Raw genomic sequence first — 23,847 nt, 5'->3', positions numbered from 1 at the left:
GTACGCAGGTTGAATGAGCTTGCTTAAGACGGGTAACTGTTTACTTTCATCTCGACGCTCATTTAGTTTGGTTTGTGGGAAAATGCAGATTCACGTCCCGTTGTCGTTCATTACGAGATTAGAAAAAAAGCTAGTAATTGCGATAGGAAGTAAAAACAGCAAACTGTTGACAAATATCTGTCTCTTTTTTGTTATAATTGGTCAAGAATATGTAGATGCATTTCCACTGCGACTGTTCTAACGCGTTGGCACGTTGGTATAGCGTAGCTGTGGCTTCCTGCGGGCTGTTTGGCTGCTCACAACTTAAAAAGGCTGAATAGACCGACACGGTGCTTCTTCGCGTTTGTCCTCTTCTGTCTACGTCCACGGCTCTTGCGCGCTTTCAGGTAGCTATGGCACTCTGAAATAATGCGCGTATTTCGATGCCAGACACAGCGGCCGGATTTTGTTGTAAAGACAACATTGTAAAACGATTTTAGAGCCTGTTAAAGCAATCGACGTTGTCTAGATTGCTCGCAGCGCTCGACTGCGGCGTACTTCGTAGCCGAGAAGGAAACATACGAGCAGAGAGCGGCCGAGAAAGCTTGATGTTTTTTTCTTTGCACTTTTAAACGAGCGAGGATGGAGCACTCTTTGCAGTGGGTGTGCTTAAATGTGGACTTGGAATTGTGAGGTGGTCGTCGGAAGCTGCGCAATTTCATCAGCGACGCTTATGGAAGCTTATGGTCCCCTTCCCGCGCGACAGGCTGAGGATTAGCGGACTTGTAATTGAGCTGATCAGAGAGGAGTTAAACCATCAAAAACATTAAATTCATTATCAAGACAGAGAGCACCCAGCAAGTGCTTGGTATGCGCAACATTAACATCGCAATAACTCAAAAGGGGCGACAGTCGTTGGAAGGGAGTATGCGGAAGCTTTCAAGGGAGGATTTAATTGTTTCGCCTGCGCGATGACGACGACGTGAGCTCTGCCATTTTCAGTTCTGTTGTGCCTTCTTCAATCTACGCTGTACGCTACTCTGGCGAGAGTGCCGAAACAATTTATGTCGAGTGTGGCGCGGCATTTACCGAATTTCAGCTGGCAAAACAAACTGTGCACACACTTCTCGCACAAGAGAAAATTACGAAAGCAAGCTAACAGCACCATGAGTAAACACGATCCTTAGAGAAGGTGCTCCTCTTGGTGATTTCTAAACTGAATTCCACAGTTCGTTTTCTCGCTTCTTACTGTCGTCAGAATTCAGATGCAAGTCGGCAGCACATTTTGAGGGATTGTGCATATTTGCTCGGCCTCTGCTGTGCTTAAAACTATGACTTGCAAATAAATATTTTTACTTGGAGGCTGTGCAGCCATCTTCACGTAGCCATCCACCACTTTTGTTTCCTTACTTCGTCGGAAGTTCACTAAGCGCAGCGTCGCGAAAATTTGGCACGTTTTTGTTCATGATTATTACGCATTTTTTTTTCTGCTTGCTAGCTCTCGTCATTAATATAGTGCCTGGCTTCGCAGAAACGCGGGTGCGACTGGCTTGTCGATGTTCGTAAAATTTTGCCCCTTTTATCCATATTGCCGGCACCGCCACAAGCGTTTTAAACGCGTATTCCGACATGAGATAAAGCATTTTCTGACAATAATCACCCGGTTACTGTACTTAGTACTGTACGTACTGTAGATGTGCTTTATTTCAGCATTAAGGCTACACCGCTAATTCTAGCATTCGTTATTTTACACGTTCAAGGGCTGTTCTAGAGAAGTTGCAAAACATCTAGAAAAACAGAGTTATTTTAACATGCAGTTTCTTCAGTACGAAGCACAATATAGGTGTTGAAATATATATAGAAAACAGGTTTGAGCGTTTGACGAATAAAAGGAGTTGGCAAAATGAATAGATTCGAGTGTGCAAAGCAAAGACTAAATGTGGCACTAAAAGCAGCTAGCGTATCTTGGGATAAGGTGTCAATGTGTTCAGTCCTGTTTTTAAGAGTTGTGAATTCCTGGAAACTTTTTCTCCCTTTTAAGGTACCTTTGTGAGATCTCATTCAAATGCAGCTATCATACAAACAAGAAAAAAGCGTCACAACAATTTTTTGAAAGTGTTTTATTAGCGTTAGTCTCACTTTTCAGGCATGGAGCCGAGTTTGAGAAAAGTACAATACTTTCACGTGTTTTTGACGCATTCAGTAAATTGACAGAAGTAGTGTCTTTTTTTTCAATGGTATTCTTGTTTGTTTAACGTCATCTGGTTGCTGGAGCGAGGCATTATCAAGAGGACAAGAGAGAGTTATTGATCCTGAAAAGAAAAAAAAAGGAATAGGTAAATTACGCTTTCAAAATAACAATGCTTGGAGGTTGCAAAGTGTTCAAATTCTATGAAAGATTAGATGGCCTTTACTGAAAAGAAAAATGAAAAATTTGCGAGAACAAGGCAATATGTAAATAAAAATATATAGGAGACAAAATGGGCAGGAATAATAACAGCGCTAAGCCTCTACCTGAAAACTCAAAATGGCTTCCAGGCGGACCACTCCACCTGGCCGCCCACCACTCCCTGCCCACGTAATCCGCGTGCTTTCCACGACCCAGGTAGGTTTCGAAAGCCGCCGCAGATTTCCACTCAAGCCAGGAGTCTGCGCGCACTGCCTGATCTATTTACTTTATCTGCCCGCGTTTGGGCTCTGCCGTTGATACGAGAGACGAGTTCTCAAGTGCGTAGGTTCGGCTTGGTGCAGGCGTCACATGGAAGTGCTCTGCGCCGATTCCGCGAATAGAACTCGACATTCAAAACTTTCGGTACCGATTTCTGCTCGCTTTTATTTTGTTTTGAGAAAGTTGCTGGATTTCCTATTGCATCAGCGTGAACTCTTCGCCGCTGGCGAAGAAAGCGAACGTCGCGTGTCTCAATGTGGCTGTAGTAATCTTTGGATGCTCGTTTTTGTTTGTCTTGAGTGTTGACAACAATATTTGACAACTGTGTATTATTTACTGAATTTTATTTTTATTTGTCAGAAAGGTGAATGAGTCTCGAACCTTTTAGTGCGCGAGCATTACTGGCCGCGGTTTCAGCGATCTGTGCGTGTTCCGTCTGCGTCACACAAACAGAAAAAAATCCCACCACGGTTCAGATTCAAACCGAGAAATTTAGCGTGGGAAGCAAGAAGGGAACCTCATAGCCATGACGAGTGCCGTGTTACTTGATGGATAGAGGCGAACATATGCTGTGCGGTAAGGCAGCAGCTATGGCGCCGCAACTTCCGAGGACGTCAGCCTAGATGGCATGTGCGAACAGAAGGTGAACGACGTGTACGAACTCCGCCTCCGTTGACGTCACGGAACGCTAGAACCTTCGCGCGTCTCCCAGTCGCATCGGCCTCGCGCCAAACATGGACCAGACAAAATGGGCAATGCCTTGGTGTGTCTTTAAATGTGTCTTAAGCATGCCACTGTAGCGAATAAAAGCAACAAAAGAAGACGAAAGATGCGGTGTGAACAAGACAGTGGGGGCAGTGGTTCAGCAGAAGTTGAGAGCGAATAAAAGAAGCCTTTTGCAATGGACAACAAAAGGTGTTCGCAGCTTGGTTTGAAACACAGCCAAGTGTTCAACTGCTTGCCAGCGCATTCAAACCTTGCTCTTGCAGGGCATGACCTGTCACTTTTTTAGGAGACTCAAGACACAATGACTACTCCAAGGATAGTTCGTTGACTAATTACGGCAGAAACGTTTTAGTTGTGGTTGACGGTGTAATTGACAAAAACAAAGAAATTATATAAAAAAGGGACCGTCGCTTGCCTGCAGAAACCAGACAAAAGAAGCTCAGGTACTTGGATTTCTTTTGTTCCGTTGTTCTGCAATAAATTTCACATTGTGATAGAACAAATTTGTCACCATGTTCGTCACTAAACGTAATTCTCCAATTTATAGCATCGCCAGTAGCGTGCTTAGTTCAATCGCAAAAATTGCTAAAATGTGCTGACATTATTAAGGAATTTGTCCAAATTTACTCATGGTAAGCATAGCCGGGGGCGGCAGAAAGTTAGGTGGACGGATGAGATTAAGAAGTTTGCGGGGATAGGGTGGCCGCAGCTGGCAGAGGAGAGGGTTAATTGGAGAGATATGGAAGGGGTCTTTGTCCTGCAGTGGGCGTAGTCAGGCTGATGATGATGACAATTAGTGCCCTTCGTTTTAGGGTAAAACCCGATCTTACCCGATTCTTGAACTCCGAACACCTTTCTTAAAATTGACGAGAAACCCGATTTCGCGAAGAGACTTGGTTAAACTCGACATCTACTCGAATATGAGTCTTCAGGAAAACAAACGTTTTCTAGTGCGCAGCTGAAGGCACGGCACGAAAATTTGTGGAAAACTTGGTCTTATACGCGGAGAGGCTTTTCGGTAAAGAGGTTATCTTAAACATTCTTCAGTGCGTGTTAATCGTGACGCTACTTAATTTAAGAATATATTCCCGAAAAAGTACTTTTAAGCAACTGGAGGCGGAAACACGGACACAGAGCGGATGCCTTGTGACGTGAATGTCTCAGCTCTTCCGCCGTTGAGGACGTCCTGCTGCGAGGCTTTTGTGCGTTCGAAATGGCCGCCGCGAAGTTGAAGGAACGTTGTTGAGCTGTGCGAACGAAGGATTTTGCATGGACTTGGAAGTGCTGCCTAGGAGAGGAGCAATGTGCGCGACGGAATAATTGTGCTATGCGAGAGGGAAAAAAAGGCAAATTTGGCGAACAGTTTCTTGGTGCAATCTGCTCTTTCAGTTTTTTTTTAATGGAATAACGACCGAAAAAATAAGGCGTGTTATGCCCCGGAAAACTAGCTCTGATACTCAATTGTCTTTCACCACAAAAAATCACCGGAAAACACCTGAACTGTGAAATTTTTCGCCGAATGATCTGATTTCTACAGAAATTCGGGGTCAAAAAGTGTCAAATTTATACGCCCCCTCCGCCCCGAATTTGGAAAAATTAAAACCACATAACGAAGGGCCCTGTGTATAATGCGTACCTACGCATGAAAGCTCATGTCTTAGACTGCATTGTGTGATAACACACACAAAAAAAGAAAACGATGGCAGGAAAGCCTCAGTATAGGCAACGCTTCGAGAAGAGTACTCTTCATCTTCATTGGCACACAGCCCTTCACTCAGTAGGAAAAGGAGTGAGAGAGCCGCGTTTTGTAAGTTGATCTGCCTTTGTTGCATGGATCAGAAGGTGGCCGAGGTAACCTATAGTGAGATAAAAAGACAAGAGGGGGTAGAAACATAAGGGGGAGCTTGTGATAGCTTTCCATGCTTCTACCATTACATAGATCATAATAATTGCCTGAAATTCACAGACCTCTTCAGTACGCGAAAACGAAGTGAAGGAATTAAAATGTTCAACTTTTAATCTCAGCCTTTAATTTTTTTGTTTCGAATTTAATATAGTTTTACGAGTCCTTCACTGCAGTTACCAGATTATCCGCACGTATTTCGATGAACGAGGGCAGTTTCGTGGTAATTCTGAGCTACGCTATTTATTTTATTGCGGCACTTACGGTGCAGCTATACAAAGAGAATAATTTGCTTGATTTTTGTTAATCCTCAGTTGGCTACAGTGGCACTGATGTTCAAGGTTCAAGAATTAAGAACTTCGCGAGACGACCTGTTTTGGCTGTGAGAATCATAATGTTGACTATTATGTGCGAATTTGTTTCAGGTACCAAATTGTTCGCGATGAACTGGAAGCAGCTTTTGCAGGAGAAGAGAACTCCATTTTTTTTCAGAGCCAACCGTTTTTCTCTAGCCGACTGCGTCAAAGCTGGGCATGGGACGGAACAATGCATGCGCCCTCATATTTCTTAAGCTCGCGTGCGTCGTTTCAATTCGGCCTCGCAACCCCTTACTTTCTTTTTTGCAACCAAGTTCAATGAGATATCTGTTTCACCTCTTTGCCTCTTATTTTTGCGCTTGTCTCTTTGTTACAACAATATGTCAGAGCAAAAGGTATTGCGGCCTTTAAGCTTCCTTCTACATTTTTAGAAAATCTGAAATGAGTAATGTGACCCGTATTGCGTTTGGCACGAACAATAACGAAGTTCGTCGGCGACGAGAAAGATTTCGGAATCATACTTCACATCGCTGTTTTTTTCTTCACCGTGAAAAATCGACAGACTAAATTTTTCCAGGCTGTGCTTGGTTCAGTTGCTTGTACTGCGCGGCAAGAGAAAGTATCAAGTTTTGTTTTTCTCGTCTCACATCAGGTGCTGAGATCTGGTGCTGAGAACAGGCAGTCTTTTCTCTTAGAATTATCACACCGCTGTAAGAAGGATGTCTTGAAGGTGGCGATATCCCAATGTGTGCTTCTTAAGGATGCACCACTCACATACTGCCGAATCCTCTTTGCTTATGGGCTGTTATGTTTTAGTTAAGGTGCACTTAAAAGTACTCTTACAGGATTCATTTCTTCTCGATTTTTGTCGGTTTTATTTGCATTTTTGTGACTCAAATATTTTTAGCCTAGCATAACAAAGTATGCTTACCTAACGCTCAGTCAACTGCGTCCTTTTCTTGCCTCTTTTCTTCTTGATATTTCGCGCATGAGCATTGCTCATCACTGAGAACTGCCGTGAAGCCAGTGTGCCAGAACGCTCCTATTATTCGTTCCTCGCGATATCTCCGTCGTCTGGTAGACTAGGCTGCGTGCAGTAATTGCGCAAGGGCGATTCCAGCCACCCTCGCTTTCCAGAACAGCCTTCTCGCTGTCTGCTCCCAACACCCAGGAGAGAAATCTGTCTTCATAATACCTGCATGCATACATCCCAAGCTGCCTCTCATAAAAGTAGCTTCGTTTGGTTCAAAAGTTCAGCTACGCATTTCTACCGCTATCATGCCTCAGCGGTGGCGTGTCCTACAGCTGCCAGCCGCTTTATCCTAATTTACCGCTTGCCGACCTTCCTGCACGAGGGCCGCACGTGATTTTGGCTTGGGTACAACGCGCTCACTGTACAGCGCTCCGGTCATCCTTTGCTGACGAGCAACTGGAGGCTTGCTCGAGCACAAGGCGCCGCAAGTAGAACTTTACGCTGCAAATATTTATGCGAACTAGCCGGCACATAATTTAGCAAGTATGAGGGCGCGTGCTGGAAATTGGCCGCCAAGTTACTGGCGCTCAAAAATTTGCCTCCTTCGACATAGCTGCAGCGCGAAAAAAGACGAACACGATGGAAGGAAAACGCTCACGATGTGGACAATCGCTGTATACCTGTATACAATAAGGAGAACTGTTATGCCGAATGTGCTGTTATATGCGCTGTTATTATAGAGCCTAGATGGGGCTAGTGCTAAAAAAATCTCTGCAGAGGAGACTTGCTAATGGAAAGTTACGTCGGTGTTGTGGTAGTAAAAAAAAAAAAAAAACTCGCATTTCACTGCCGCTCGTTGAGAGTGTTATCCAGGCTACTCAGAGACAGCTCTCCATCGAGAATGCCGGCTACTGTGAATCGCTTCGGCAGGCGCACGGCTCGCGTTCTCATAGTCATATTGCAGCACATGCTGGCCCAAATCAGGTTAGCTAAAGCTTTCGGCGGGAATAGCAAAATCTTAAGCTAACCTGAAATAAAGCAGTTGAAACGTATAAAAACCTGAAAATTCAAGGCGCGCGGTCGGTAAAAAAAATGGCTCCTCACTGCTTAGAGGTCAAGTAAGTAACAACGCCGTTATGGTCAATCATTATCTTTTTTAACCGCAGCCCCGGAAAACTTTTGGCGTTCTACATCTGCAACTTTCAAGGAATGTGATCTATTTAATATTGATGAGAAGACAGTTCATGATGCCAGAAAAGTAGCAAATGCATTTAGCATACACTTCAAGTTCGTCTTTACTAATGATAAATGCCTAACGCCACCTTTCGAATTGTCTATGCTACCTATACCCGTTGTTCAAGTATGTGAACTACGCTTAAATCTTGACACCATAAAGTCTTCTCTACCAGACAGACAACACTCCAAAAACGTTTTTGAGACGATATGCGGAATAGACGTATAAGTACCTGCACGTCTTGTTTACCAGATCCATGTGCGGCGGACACGTGGCGATTGACTGGAGGACTGCTAGAGTGAAATCGCTAAGTAAAACAGTGAAAAAGCCTTGAATTAAAAATAATTGTCCAGTTTATTTAAGATCAGCGATATGGAAACTTTTCGAACGCATAATCCAAAATCATCTCTTAGAATTCTTGGACAAATATAATAATATAAAAATGCACCAACGTGGTTTCCGAACAGGTACCCAATTGGTTCTAACAGCGTATGACTTTGCCAAAGCAACTAACAATGGGAAAGAAATAACCGGTATACTCATGGACTTCTAGAGGGTTGCGAAGGTTTCGATAAGGCCTCTCTGAAAAGCTACTCCACAAATTCAGCAGGTTACTAAAATTTCCGACTAATTAACTGGCTTACAGCGCACCTTGAGGACCGGGAACAATTTGTTGCTTTTTATAATCACCATTCAGACCTACTTTCAGTACATTCGCGTTCCCTAGGACTCTGTCCTTTGGCCTCTTCTGTTCCTTTTGTTAATGATGCACTGACTGGTATCCCCGTTAGATTGAGCCTTTATGCTTAAAATTGTGTATTGCACTCTGAAATAGACGACACCTGTGATCAGCAGTTGCTGAATGATGCTTTGAGACAACTTGTTTCTGTTGCAAAGCTTGTAAAATGTCAATTACTTAAAGAAAAAAAACTGTTTTTATGTCGATTACACACAAGAAGCATCAAGCTTACACACTCTACTAATAGTATGTTTCTCTCCGAGGTAACACATTAGAGCATCTCGGATTCGGAATCACTAATGGCCTCACTTGTACTAAGCATGTTCATTGACTACGTAGTAACTAGCGCTGATAACAAGTTATTTCTGAGGAGAACTTTGAGGCTTTCTGCTCTTTCTGTCCGTCTACTCGAATAAAAAACCAATTCTGCCGACACTAGATTATGCCTTCGTTTTTGAGACTCTTTCTCTAAAAATATCGCTCACACGATAAAAGCACCGCAAGGAAAAGCAGCTCACTTCATTTGTAATGGTTCCGGACGTGTTTGAGTGGCAGAACTTTCCAATAAATCGAACTTGCCACCACGCATAAAGTTCTGTTCAAATTATTAACGATCACTTTAAGACAAATCTCACGGGAATAATATTTTTTCATCTGGTTAGGCCAGTAGACAGTAACACAATAGCTGCACAAAAACCCTATTTAGCACGCGTAATAACTACTTTCACTGCTTTCTTTCCACCAACTGTGATTGCATGGAGCTGCGCTAAGCTGATTTGTTTTCTGTTGCTTGCCTGTGCTGTTAAGTTGTTTTTACTTACGTTTATCCTATACCACACTGCTGAAATCTCCGGCTAAGACTGCAGGATATGTAAATAAATTAATGAAACATAAAAAATGAAAAAAAAATATTAATAGCAACCCCAGCAAAATTCAGGTGAACGAAAATAAGCCAACAGCTAGTTTATGCTCTCGCAATTATTTTGCCGCGTTTTCGTATTGATTCATAAACCACTGCTAAAGGTTGAAGTAGGAGAGTGTGAACAAGTGCGGTGGACTCAACAATGCAGCTTTGTTTAGGGAGTTTTTCGCTATACAAGACAGAAATCAGTCCTTATGCGGAGTTATTTGCTGGGAACAAATTGGTCCACTGTATCATAGGTTGTTATGCCGTTTCAAAAAGAGTAGCAGAAATGTGCGTACTAGCCACAGCTGAAGAATGAGCGAGCTTGCTTTGCTAATTTGCTCAGTTGCGCTCGCAAACCGCGTATGCATGTGCTGGACTCGGCAGCCGTTCCGGGGCGAGAGTAACGAAGGATTGGACCAACGGCTGCAGCCATTGTAACCAAAGAAGCGTCATGAGAGCAATGAGGCCAACGCAGGTAAGTCGTAACCATGTGGAGCTGTGTTCTTATCTTTCTACTGAGACACTGCGTCTGGCATTAAGAGCTTTCTAGGGCGTTATATTACAACAACATGCTTTATATGGAATAGTTCATAGAATTTGCAATGATTCTCAGCAGAGCGGCCAACGGCATTGCATGCTTGCTTTCTATTTAGATTGGCGTTGCAGGCGGCTGCTGCCAATAATAAATGCGCAGAATAACCGACCGAGACACAAATCAATACAACACGGAGCTCCTGCTGCGACTCTGAGAGGAATAGGGCATAAAATGAACATTTATTTTTGCAGCGACATCCGTATCGCGGAGGTCTTGTCGTGTCTGCGCTGGCGTCGCAGAGGTGTTAGTTCTAATGGTAGGCGTGCCGTATAAGAAATTTCAATGATTTCAGCACTCTGGCATCGCACGATCACCATCTGGCCAATAATACTGGAGCGTTGTCATGTTCGTCAGCTTTACTAATAGCGTGCCATTTGTGTTCATGTGACAAAAGATTGTGGTCATTAAGTACTGGGAATAGGATGTCCCCGCGGGGTACATGGAGGGCAGCGCAGCAATCGCTGCATCTTTCACACTTGGGCGGTAGCCGAAAGGTATAAGGAAATTTTCCGTTTGGCTTCACTCAGAGAATCCCAAGAAAACGCATCCGAGATTTTCATTGGCCTGAACTGACAACTTGGCCGCAGGCATCAGTCTGACATTCTTCATTTAAAGGCTCACGACATCGAACGTAATTAATTTATATTTAAAATTAACCCAGCGCTTCCCGTCGGAACGGCCATGGAAAGGCGACCAGATCACAAAATTGTAAGTAAAAAATGGCGTTCTGACCAAAAATTCGGGGGGGGGGGGAGGGGGGGTCTGTTGTGCTAGCTGCTGCGTAGGATACTACAGGATGTGCAATATTTCATGCCATTTAGTTGCTGCCGCTTCAAGTGACTTCAGCCCCCTCTCAGTTTAGCAACACATAGTCCTTGATGTTGGTATTGGCATGCACTGTGTCTACGAAAAAAATTCGTGTTGTGCGGCCGTAGCAAATTCCTGCTTGCTACGCACGTGTGTTAGCCCATTTGCTTTTAAGGCGAGTAACCTTCCTTGCTTGCTTTCTGCATGGAAGGTCGTAGCGCTGATCTCAGCCGCAGCCCCTTTGCGCCCCAGTGAAGGTCTCTGTCTTCCGCCTTCCTCCGCCCACTTCTTGTCACCTTCCTGTTTTCATCACGCCTGCAGAGATCTGAGCCAAACTCCGAGCATCTTCTCCGCCTCGGACTAGCTCAGCTTTTGAGGCTCTTTCGTTGAATTTTATGCCGACGTTTAGGCCGCTGCTTAATTAAAGAAGGAACCGTTTCTAATCACGTATCCTTATTGCCTTGGAACGAGAGTTAGCCTTGGAGTTTGGCCTGAAGTGAAGCAAGCTACACGCGGAACCCGGCCAGTTATCGCACGCCCAGGCAGCATAAGCAGCGCAAGCTGTCAGCTTACCTGGGTCAGACTATGACAAGAAATTCAGCCCTGGGCGCTCCGCGAGAGCAATAAAATTCCAGGAATAAATAGACGACAACCTGTGATGGCGTAAGGAGAGACGTTGATGAACGCTGTCCTTACTCTGGCCGCGGCAGAATATAGAGAGTTTTAGTTTCACGTACGTACCGAGTTCACGTACGCAAACGTGAGAACTCTACGCAGCATACGCGCATGTCGCTTCAAACCCTTTTAGTTGCACGTACGCGACAGACGCCGCGCGTAGCCGCGTGTTTTTCCTAGCGCCATCTACTGAGGGATGCAGACCATAGAGTTTCTTACTATTAACTAGGAAAGCTGGCGGCACTGCACCTGTACCTCCACGGGCGCGCAAAGCATCATGGGGCGATGAGCTACTTGGTGCAGGAGAGAAGGTTTTTTTCAGGGACACAAAGTGGCGTTACAGAGATGTCCCATTCCGTATCCACGGCGCGCTCCGCCGTGGATACGGACTTCGGCGTAAAAGTAGTGCACAAAAGCCATAGTAGCGAGAATGCAACAGCACACGACGCCAATAAAAGGTTTTTGTTTGCCAAAATGCCTTGGAAAAACCTTTTAAATTGTTGAAGCGACAACATTTATTTTAAAAACATATTTCTTTTTAAAAGTGCGCCTGTTAAGCATGAAATATTGGCTTTTGTGGTCTGCAATGCTTGACCAATAGGAGAGCAATCCATCGCCTATTTTGGACAAACTTTGCATTTACATGCTTTTCTGCTCGTTTGTTGCAATTTATAGACAGGATATTGAATTTTAGGACATTCTTGATTATCGAACAACGTTTGTTTTTTCATTATTTTTTGGCCAGAAGTTGTAGTTCTGCAGTCGGTAGCTCTCCACCCCATGATGCTTAGAGCGCCCCTGGTGGTACAGGTCGTCTCGAGGAAGCTCCATGCAAACTCCCACAGGCGGGGCGCCATCTTTCCCTCTAGTTAATAGTAAGAAACTTTATGACGCAGACACTGCTGCAGCCACTCTAAGACAAGACGAGTCAAAGCCAAGCCAGTCGAACTGCGTCGGAGCGCTGCTTCGTTAGGCTTAACAGCTTTGAAATCGCCTTTATAACTGAAAAACAAAAGCTATTTGTCGCTTGAAACTTTATGTGAGGGTAAGAATGGGCCAATCGAAGGCGAATACGACAGTTTACAACACGATATCGCGTCGAGGGATTAGCGAAGAAGCTGTTATCGTTGTGAAGCGGCGGGCAGGGCGCCGCCATGTTTGTCAACGCTACGTACGCAAGCAACGCGAGTCGCACGTACGTACGTGAGACTCGAGCATACCCTTTGCGTTTTGCGCATGCGCATTGGTCACCTGTAAGAGTTCTACGTACGTGAAGCCTCTACTTACGTGGAACTAAAACTCGCTAATATCTAGATTCACAAGGATTGATTTAACCATTCTACCCGTATAAGGAGACTGTTTTTTTTTTTTGTTCTTAAGCGAAGAACGTGACATTTCCCCGTACAATATACCTTACAAACGCATTCTGAACCTCACACAGTTTTGATGGACTCGATTACGCTTTAACAAATTTCGGGTGTACTGTGCACTTTCTTTGGGACAAGTCAGCGCAACATGAAAACGTTCACGGCATACACACAGGACAACGCGCTACCGACAACTGATTCCGTTGCTGAAAGACGCGTAGATTATATAGGCAGGCAGCAACTATGCTCATCAGTGGCAGTGACCATCAGAAACGTGCAAAGGGCCATAAAAGCGATAAAAAAGAGATAGACCTTTTTGACTCTGTGAGAGACTGAAAGCGATGAAAACGATATATGATGCTTTGAAGGGTAGTAGAAAGTAACATGACTCTTGACTTTGTTGTAATATTTTGATTGGTTCAGGGTATGGAGAAATGAGGTTCTGAAAAACAGAGAAAAAGAAAGCGGATACCAAAAATGGCATCAAGAAAAATGAACTAGAGCGAAGAAGTGAATTGTGACGAGTAAATCGTTCCTCCACGCTTGTTACAATTTACATTTCGAACTGTTAGATTTGATCACAGCGGAAGGCAAAATCAGTCGGATTTGCTCTCCTGAGCACTTCAGCTCTCCTCGTCTCCATTAGAAGAGTAAATGTTTCGGCTGCTTACTCACCAGAGCTCTTTCTGTGCCTGCGGTGGTTGCTCCCTGCGGCGGCAATGAACGACTTCTCAGTGCGCGGGTGCAGCCTGCTGCGGTGTTTTGTTTTTTCGTGTTGTTATTGCAGATCGATTTTTTTGCCTGCCGTTTTTGTTCGTCTGCAGGAACAAGTTCTCTGAAGACGTTTCCAAGCAGCGCCGGGAACGCTAAGAGATGTAAGCTCTCGATATAGGGTGATTCTTCTCACAGAGCTGAAAAAAAGAATGTGCACAAATAAGGACACACGATTTTTTTGCCGTTCTTCTTCCTGGGTTTACATTGCCACGCTCTTTGTCACCATTGAACAATTAGGTCTTGCGTTTAACCCTTTCGACCCTGAATTCTTATTTTGGTCGCATATTTTTTTGCTCTGTGCTTTCATAATGTCTAAGGCCCCACAGAAATGTAGTAAAGATTTAAAGCTCGAGGTGCAAGTAATAATTGATTTACAGGTGTGGTGTCAAAATAGGCCATCAGGGCTAGATGAATTCAAAATGCGAAAGAGGCCGCTTTGGTTACCGCAATTCACAACAAAGAAATGAAAGAAAAAAATTCCTATTTTGCGGTGCGTAGAACTTTAGAGAACCTTTCTTCATTTTGTAAGGGACAGATGGATCTTGCAGTTGCCACAAAAGACGCCGCTCTCTCCTGTTTACATTGCAGTTTTATCATTTCTCCTTGTTCTTGTCGCTGACAGGCGTGTGTTCGAACTGACAGTCCGTCGCGTCAACAACACGCATGTTGTTCAAAACTTGCATAGCCTTTCTGAAAGGCGAATGGCTTTCCTCAAATATTTAAAACCCTCTTCTATCAGGCCACACGAAGTGCTTCAGTAACGCTCAGCGCGGAGCCTAACATATATAAGTTATCGCCACCGTGGTCGAAGAGGTTAATCTTCACACGTGTCCACGGTTTATGGAAAAAGACAAGTTAGACAGGTGATGGGTAAACAAAAAAAATATTCAGGGCTAGAGGATTTTTGTGCATGCGCAGAAAGAAACAGAAAACTTTGCCAAGCAGTTTCAGACTACGGACTTTCCTTTTTCTCAGAAAAACACAAGCTCCTCTTTGATAGAAAAGGATATCAAATGGCGCGGTGTTGAATTTATCTAATGAGTTTATCGACAATAGAGCCAGATTTTCGTTTATATTTTCTTAATGTGTAATGCTGTCTCGTTCCAAGACCTTTTAATCTCCAGTGAGACATGACCGCTGCATTTGGTGACTCGCATATCATCCCGCACAGATTATTCACTACAAGTTTTTCGCGATCTGTCTTTACAACTACCTTCTTTACATTATTCATTCTCTCAAACATTTTTTTCCCACAGTGAAGAAACTAACACTCTTCTAAGAAAGGCCTCTGTGTAGCCGTCTTCTTATAAGAGCTCCCTCTCCCGTGTTCTCTTTATGTTGTCAAGAAACCCACTTGCCTCCGCTCTCTACACCACCCAGTCATTGTGGGCATTCCTGTATGGTAAGGTAATAAAATGAAAGCGAAAATTAAACGATGTTGAAAATATTCTTCCCATTTTTCCTCTCCTGATTGCAAATGGCACCGTCCTGCTTCGTACACGAAAGCGCCATATTAAGCTGCATCTTCGAAAGTTGCACGCTTCAGCGCTCCGGTGCTTTGGCGGATGGTTCGTGAGTTTGATTCACTTCGTGCGGCATTCGTCTGCTCCATGGTCTGCGTTGCTTTGGTTGATTCCAATTTTTACAGCAGTCTTAGGGGCGGCGGGACACGCATTTCTGCTTGTTTCCTAAGGTGACACTCGCATGGTGGGAGTGGCGGGATACGGTGAGAGACACGGAAAACTACTCAGGCTTATTAAGATAAGTCTGCTGCGCTGAACTGCGAACGCAGCAAGCAGAGCACTATGCGGCTTGTGTTGCTCTTCGGAAAGCATGCTGGAGTGGAATCATACATGCTCTTCCCACGGCCTACTGATAGTTTAGTGTCGTTTTAATACCAGCGTCTTAATTGTGTAGTAAGGGCCTAAGTTAAAGCTATAAGAAGAAATGGCCACAAAAAGGGAGCAACGCAAGCTATCGTTTCCTTCACTTGGCGCTTCAACTTTTATCACAAGCGTGCAATAGCAGCCATCCCCATGGTTAATCGATTGGCACTACGTTGTCGTTCGCTTTGCGAAGTTTTCGAGCAGTGGCCGTGACTGGCGCTGTCCGAAGGACGAAAGTCCACGCCGCGGCAGGAAACAGCGATGAAGTGATCGTGTCCAGCGTGACGTGCAAGAGAAAGTATTGCTTTACGAGCAGTGATACCCGATATCGGGGAATCCTCTCAACGTGGGACGTTGGCTGGTGCCCTCCGGAAAAGACTGAGCAGCTCGTCCGCACCATTGTCGAAGCGCCACCGACGGAGAGTGTTCCGAAGCAAAAAAAAAAAAAAGCGGGGAAAAGGAGCGCTTTAAAGCTCCTCCATTGTACAGAGATGGCACTCGAGAGGCAGGGCATTCACGCGACCCGGGAAGTGCGTGACCACTCGGCTAGATTTCATTTGTGGCGGTATAGTCCCGATGCGGCGCTCTAAGAACTCGAGGCGCCCAGCCAGCTCTGCATGCGTGCTGTGCGCGGTGCTCTGTTCGTGTCCTTTTATACTCGTCAGCCGCTCCTTCGATGGACCTAATTATTTATTTCGATGAAATTCTAGTCGTCGAACGTGTTTACCGATGGTGTTGTAGCGCAGAGAAGCTGCGCATGGACGAACCTTTCGGATTTGTGTTGGATTTATAGCATGTTGAGTCACTTAACATGGTTAAGCCTATTTGCAGGTAATATAGCTTTGTTCTCTCTCTGCGTTGGTAATAGGATTGAGATATCCTCACTCCTTAGCGGCAGGTTAGATTAAGAAAGCATGGTCATTCTTCTAACTGATTCATGCGAATGCAAGAAAAGCACATTATAGCAGGCCGCATACTTCTCTAATACAGTCGAGTCGGATTGGAGACTCTCACTCATTTCGACTAAATGCGAGCAAACGCGTGGTGATCAACACGAATGCGCAGTGGTCTTCAAATTTTAGCAACGGCAGTAGTGCTTCTCTGCCCCAGCGCACAGTGCGCTGTAGGCCGACTAGTTAAACAAATATTCAGATTTCTTCCCTGCGCTGCTTAAAACTAGCATGACTATAGCAAAGCTGGCCCATCTTTCTCCAAGCTCTGACTCCACTGGGTACGTTATATGAGACTCGGCGACTTGGCGTACAACTACGAACTGATCGCTGCCTGCTCTCTCTTTGCGAGAGCTCGAGTGAAGCGCAATAACACTAATGCCTCGTCTGTACTGTGTAAAAGTTTCTCGCTGGTTGTCACGGCCGGTTTTAATTTCGTGCTAGCATAGCGCTGTGTTGTGCTTGCTGTTTTCTGCCCTGACACTGTGTTTACCCCGCCCTTCAGGCATGACAGGCAGTGCTCTACTGAGAAGTAATTTTTTTAAAGCGAAATTTATTGCCGCAAGGCATCAATAATTGGTGAAGGTGTGATGAAATATGTATCAGTGATTAAAAAAGGAGAAGAAAGAAAGAGGAGTGCTGTGTTGTGTCCGTTTCCTCCTTTCCTCTGCTCTCACCTTAGGCCTTGGGGCTTGCGCTGTTTCACGTATACCATGTCTACTGTACGTTCTTTGCTGTGTCGGCTGGATGACATTTAGTCTATCGCTCATCGATTGCCCGGTTTAATAATAATAATAATAATTGGTTTTTTGGGGGAAAGGAAATGGCGCAGTATCTGTATCATATGTCGTATCTGTCTCATATGTCGAGGGCTCCGGAATAATTTCGACCACCTGGGGATCTTTAACGTGCACTGACATCGCACAGCACACGGGCGCCTTAGTGTTTTGCCTCCATAAAAACGCAGCCGCCGCGGTCGGGTTCGAACCCGGAAACTCCGGATCACTTTGAAAGATTTGAAGTTTGAAAGGTTTGAAAGAAAAATAGAAAACGCGACAAACGAACAGGCTAGAAAGAAGCACTGAAGGTCCTATACGTATGAGGAAGCGAGAGCGCTTGGTTTCCAGACTAGAAAAAACACGGCGTTGGGTTGCAGAGCGCAGGCGAGGGTAGATGTCACCCGTCAATCGGCCAGTGAAACTCTCCACGTCATTTGCATGCGCCCGTTCGGTAATAAAAGAAAAAAAAAAAACAAGCGATCGGTTTCTTCACAGGGAAGTACGAGCAACCTTTCGATTCTGTTTTCACTGTCCCCTACGGCGCGCATAGCTTTAGTACTTTGCAAAGGCTATTGATTGTAAGGCTGAATGAATCGCCTCACGTGTGACGTTATTAAAAGCACCTTTCACGTCAAGGAACACAGCAATGGTCAAAGACCGCTCTTCTTTGCTGCGTTTGACACAGATTGTAAGGGCAACAGCGTTGTGAATGCCGCTGCGTCCTCTTCGGAAGCCAGATGTAGTCGGAGGGTAAATTCTCCTACTCGTCAGCTCCCAGTTGAGGCGGGCTTGTACCATTTTTCTCCACAAATTTTCCGACGCAGTTTACAAGTCCATTAGGACAGTAGGCGCTTAAGTAAGTAGGTGTCTTTTCAGGCTTGAGGACAGGTATAACATGCGCACGCTTCCTGTACTTTTCAAGGCGGCCAGCCTTGAAGGAGGTGTTATAAACTGCGAGCAGCTGAAGCTTAGCCTTACTTCCTAGGTGAGAAAGGGCAGTGTATTTGATACCGTCCGGTTCTGGGCAAGATCTTTTGTTGGTAACTGACAGAGCCGCATAGAACTCTTCCATAACGAATGGTTCTTCATGGATGGCAGTGTTGGCCGAATGGGCAAAGCTTTGGAGAGGCAGTGGCTGCTAATGGAGCAATGACCTTCGAATATAAAGCCCCCGCTGCTTCGAGACGAGAAATATTCACATTTACAGCTACGCGCTCGAAAGGATGTAATTGCGCGGGCTGACCTCTGAGGCTATAGCTTCGCGAAAAAGGATCGCCATTCCTGTTTTGACACGTTGTGAAAATGACGCTTAACTTGTTTCCGTGGACGTCTAGCAACGCTGATGTATTCTCTAAAATGCGTCTTGCGCGCTCGTCTCTCTGCTCTGCTGCGAATCGCGCGAAGTCGCTCATATTTGGCGTCAGCAGTTAGTACACTCATGGGCGAGTCATAACCTTAGTGCTAGACGTTTTATCCCGTGCTACTAGATTAGTAATGTTTCCGTAGTCTCGTGGTTTCGTAGTTTTCGTCGGTGTCAGTGAAAACATACCAATTCGTGCAGCGTTTTCTATGCCGCTGAAAACTCACAAAAGCACCACCAACGCCAGTGTATACAGGTAGGTGATCCTTGCCGTCAGATTATATGTCCACGCACCAGGCAGTTGAGGACAACAGACACGCAGAAATCATAGGGACATCAAGGGCACTGGACCTTTCACCTCACAAAAGCACCACCCACGCCAGTGTATACAGGTAGGTGATCCCTGCTGTGAGATCCTATGTCCACAGATCAGGCAGTTGGGGACAACAGACACGCGGAAATCATAGGGACATCAAGGGCACTGGACCTTTCACCTCACAAAAGCACCACCCACGCCAGTGTATACAGGTAGGTGATCCCTGCTGTGAGATCCTATGTCCACAGATCAGGCAGTTGGGGACAACAGACACGCGGAAATCATAGAAACATCAAGGGCACTGGACCTTTCACCTCACAAAAGCACCACCCACGCCAGTGTATACAGGTAGGTGATCCCTGCTGTGAGATCCTATGTCCACAGATCAGGCAGTTGGGGACAACAGACACGCGGAAATCATAGGGACATCAAGGGCACTGGACCTTTCACCTCACAAAAGCACCACCCACGCCAGTGTATACAGGTAGGTGATCCCTGCTGTGAGATCCTATGTCCACAGATCAGGCAGTTGAGGACAACAGACACGCAGAAATCATAGGGACATCAAGGGCACTGGACCTTTCACCTCTCAAAAGCACCACCCACGCCAGTGTATACAGGTAGGTGATCCCTGCTGTGAGATCCTATGTCCACAGATCAGGCAGTTGGGGACAACAGACACGCAGAAATCATAGGGACATCAAGGGCACTGGACCTTTCACCTCACAAAAGCACCACCCACGCCAGTGTATACAGGTAGGTGATCCCTGCTGTGAGATCCTATGTCCACAGATCAGGCAGTTGGGGACAACAGACACGCGGAAATCATAGGGACATCAAGGGCACTGGACCTTTAACCTCACAAAAGCACCACCCACGCCAGTGTATACAGGTATTTGATCCCTGCCGTCAGATTCTATGTCCACAGACCAGGCAGTTGAAAACAAAAGACACGCAGAAATCATAGGAACATCAAGGGCACTGGACCTTTCACCTCACAAAAGCACCGCCCACGCCAGTGTATACAGGTAGTTGATCCCTGCCTTCAGATTCTATGTCCACTTACCAGGCAGTTGAAGACAACAGACACGCAGAAATCATAGGGACATCAAGGCCGCTGGACCTTTCACCTCACAAAAGCACCACCCACGCAGTGTATACAGGTAGGTGGTCCCTGCCGTCAGAGTCTATGTCCACTGAACAGGCAGTTCAGGACAACAGACAAGCAGAAATCATACGGACATCAAGGGCATTGGACCTTTCACCTCACAAAAGCACCACCCACGCCAGTGTATACACGTAGGTGATCCTTGCCGTGAGATCCTATGTCGACAGACAAGGCAGTTGAGGACAACAGACACGCTGAAATCATAGGGACATCCAGGGCACTGGACCTTTCACCTCACAAAAGCACCACCCACGCCAGTGCATACAGGTAGTTGATCACTGCCGTGCGATCCTTTGTACACAGAGCAGGCAGTTGAGGACAACAGGCACGAAGAAATCATTGAGTCGTCAAGGGCACTGGACCTTGCATCTTTGTAAAAAGTTGCCTGCCCTTTGTTGAGAAAAGTTAAATTGTTGCGCATCGTGAAGTCAAATAGCCGCCGACCTCTGGCTGTTGATCTGACGCCTCCACAAACAGGATGGTAAGCGTTGAAGTCTCCCGTAATGATGTGCGGCGCAGTGGTACTGCGTACGATATCCGGAAGGTTGTCAACATCAAAACTGACATGAGGCGGTACTTACCCGACGATCACTGTAATGGGCAGGCGGATGATCTTTACAGTGGCTGCAACATATTCATTCCGTGAGTTGGCGGGTATGGGATGTGGATTGAAGGTGACGCCTTTTGTGGACAGCCAAAATGACTTAGCTGATGTCAGCGCCAGTCATCGATTGCAGAATGGTGTAGCCTGCAAGACGGATGGCCGTACGTAGTTGAGATTCTGAGACGGCAATGAACGGAAAACGCTGCTTTGAAATAAAATGTTTGAAATCCGAGAGACGTGGACAGAAGAGGCGGCATTCCTTTGAAAGATGGTGGGCTTCGTACGGATGCTTTGCACTCTAGGGAGAGCAGCTGGTCGATTGACATGCTATCACCAATGTGCAAGCGGAGGTGAAATGAAATCAAGGATCTTGAGGATGGCCTTCGGCACAGGCGAGGTTAGTGGAGCTAGAAAGCGCGGATGTGTCCTCAACAAGTGAACAGAGTAGGGGACTTCAATCTTCTGAGTTTTGGCGAAGTTATCTTTCGCGTGGGTGGTTCTAGGATACAAACGGAGACTGCGGCCGCCGTGCAGTGCTCTATTGTGTGCTCGTTACGGCCGGGAGGTGGCTGGACACCTTTGCGCGGTGGAAGAGAAGGAAGCCAACCACGTCCTCAATGCGTTGATGGCTGGCTTTATCTTTGTCGGGTGATTTGGGCGCTTTCTTCTCCACCAATGAATTTTTCCTGCGGCGACTTCTCTGGATATGGCTTTGCTCAATTAAAGCAGCCTTTACTGACTTACAGTCTGTATTGCTGGAGTTCTTGTACCAGCAGATGATTTTCTCCTTTTGGTCGTGTAGAGCAGATGTTTTTACAACTCCAAGGTACTTAGAATGCCTAATCGTTCAGTTGTGTCTTCCTGCGCAGTCAGTTTAGCTAAAATGTTGGCTGATCTGCTGTTTACTGTTATGTTTATTTCTCGCACGTGCTACCAGAGCACGTCTCCGAAGAAGAACAGGTTTAAACTGAGGAGCGTGCTAAAGGAGCTATATACCGGCTAGTGTAGCATATGGGTTGCCATATATGAGGTATTGTAATAAGAATGAACTTAAGAAAAGCACTTGAACAATCAGGACCTAATCAGCGAAATTCCATCTAGCGAAGATAACGGAAACTTCGCAGAAACAAAATGTGGCGTTTTTCAGAAGCACTAGCTCGGATATTGACACAATTTTTGGAGCAACTCTTGAAGCCATACTGACCAAAGAACTAGCTCGAGTTGATGACACTTCACCTTCTCTGCTACTAATTGCTTGTAAAAACTAGACATTCTGCAGGACGCATACTATGCTGCGTACAACAGACAAACCGTGGAGTTTAAGACTGGCACGGCGCATTCCGAGTAAAGGGAAACACTGCCGTGGCCCGAGAATAGGTGACATATGGGCTCCAGGGAATTCGTAGGGCACAGTAGCCCTGGCTGGAGCAGGAGTAGACCAGTTGGAGATTGTTAGGAGAGCCCAGTGTGTGCTTACTAGACCTGGCTGCTGATGATCACCATCTCCATTATCAACATGACAAGGCTCATGGGTATGATAAGCGCATATCGGTAGAATGAGGCGCATTTCTGGTCCCGAACGCGGCCATTATACCTCAGATTGCTCATTCAGAATCCACATGATCACAAATGTCAAAGGTCAGTTAGAAATCGTCATCGAAGAAAAAAACAATCTTAATTTCGCCACAGACTTGACAATCGTTATTCTTGCAGTATTATTTCAAGCGTCGACAAATGTTTTGACTGGTAGGGCCTGTTTAGGGTAGGTAGGTAGGGCCTGTTCATGGCCTGAGACAGCGGCGAGTAGTGCTGAGCCTTCCGGGAACATCTTTCCTTCCATTCTGTAACCCGTCCGTCTCGAGCGCCGTGTCTTGCGCGCTGGCAGTAGTTCAAGAGGTGTCGTGCTAATAAACAAGACAGAGAGTGAAGGGACGCAGAGCATGGCTTTTGCGGCGTTGCATCTCGAAGCCAACAAATATGCTGAGGAGGCGCCATCTGGAATGTGTTCTTCCTGAATTACAGCACGACGCGTTATCCGGTTCGCATGCTTTCTCGCGTCAGCACTGGATGGTTTGCTGCGCGCGTTAGCGCCAGAAATTATGCGGCGTAGTCCTGCTTTGCGCAGTGGCGTGCTGTTTTACGAACGCCACACCAAGGGTTTACAGCATAATGGCTGCCGCTGGTGTTTATCTTGTTTTCGCCGCAGGGAGCAGCTGACGCGCGCTGGCTGTACATGTCTCGACAAAACAGTGCAGCATGGTAGAAACCTGGAGCATGCTGTTGGAATGAGCTGATGATCGAAGGTCGGGTTTGTTTTGCTGTGGGGGGAAAAATGGATCCTGACTGACTGTCGCACTGGCTATTGTACTGTCGGATGTTGTGATTGCCAAGACCGCTGCAACCGGACATTAGTGGAGCGCTTGGGAAGTGCCAAAGAATTCGTGAATTCAGTGCCTGGTTGCTCGACGGTAGCTATTGTTCTGAGAACGCAGCACGATTTTAGTAGGACACCCTATGGTTTGACGCGCAAGTCATGGATTGCTCTCCCGAAACTGCGGATTATTATTATTACACCTTGTGCTTAATCTTAATCCTTCTTGTGCAGTCATTAACAACCTGTTTATGCAAGGAAAAGCAGTGCGCCATTACCGCGCGGCGGAAGGAAGGGTGGGGGTGGAGAGGGTCCGACAAAAATGCGCTGGTTTCAGCGTATTTAGCGATTAGTTGGGCTGAGAGTGACATTGGAAGCTGAAAGGATAAATTTTCTAAAAAAATATTAGCCCTCGTTTTACGACCTCCTAAATGTGCCTGATAACTCTTGGATGGGTTTCCGAACTGATGAACCTTGAGCACACGCCCTTATCAAGAGTGTAGAAAATTTGTTGCTCAATTAGTAATGAATTTTCTTATGCTTTTTTTTAAGAATCTGTTATGATCATATTTTGCAGATTAAATTAGGACACCATTTGTGCGCACGTAATGAAGCGCCACAATTTGCCATTTACTAAAGTACATTTGAATATCTACTGAAGATCGATTTACTGAAAATCAATCAATCAATCAATCAATCAATCAATCAATCAATCAATCAATCAATCAATCAATCAATCAATCAATCAA

At 45.6% G+C, this 23,847-nt stretch overlaps 1 long non-coding RNA gene across 1 annotated transcript in view; it reads left to right on the top strand.

The window, feature by feature from the left end:
- The window catches only part of LOC144094527 (uncharacterized), a 39,255-nt gene extending 16,297 nt beyond the window's left edge, over positions 1 to 22,958 (top strand). Inside the window, exons 2-3 of the long non-coding RNA XR_013306515.1 lie at positions 2,518 to 2,584; positions 22,934 to 22,958. This is a non-coding gene — a long non-coding RNA (uncharacterized LOC144094527). The remainder of the gene's footprint in view (positions 1 to 2,517; positions 2,585 to 22,933) is intronic.
- Positions 22,959 to 23,847: the final 889 nt, after the last annotated feature.

Source organism: Amblyomma americanum, chromosome 6, assembly GCF_052857255.1.
Source record: "Amblyomma americanum isolate KBUSLIRL-KWMA chromosome 6, ASM5285725v1, whole genome shotgun sequence".
In the NCBI taxonomy this organism is placed as follows: domain Eukaryota; kingdom Metazoa; phylum Arthropoda; class Arachnida; order Ixodida; family Ixodidae; genus Amblyomma; species Amblyomma americanum.
Note: the sequence above shows the minus strand (reverse complement) of the source record. Positions and strands in the feature narration are given on the sequence as shown.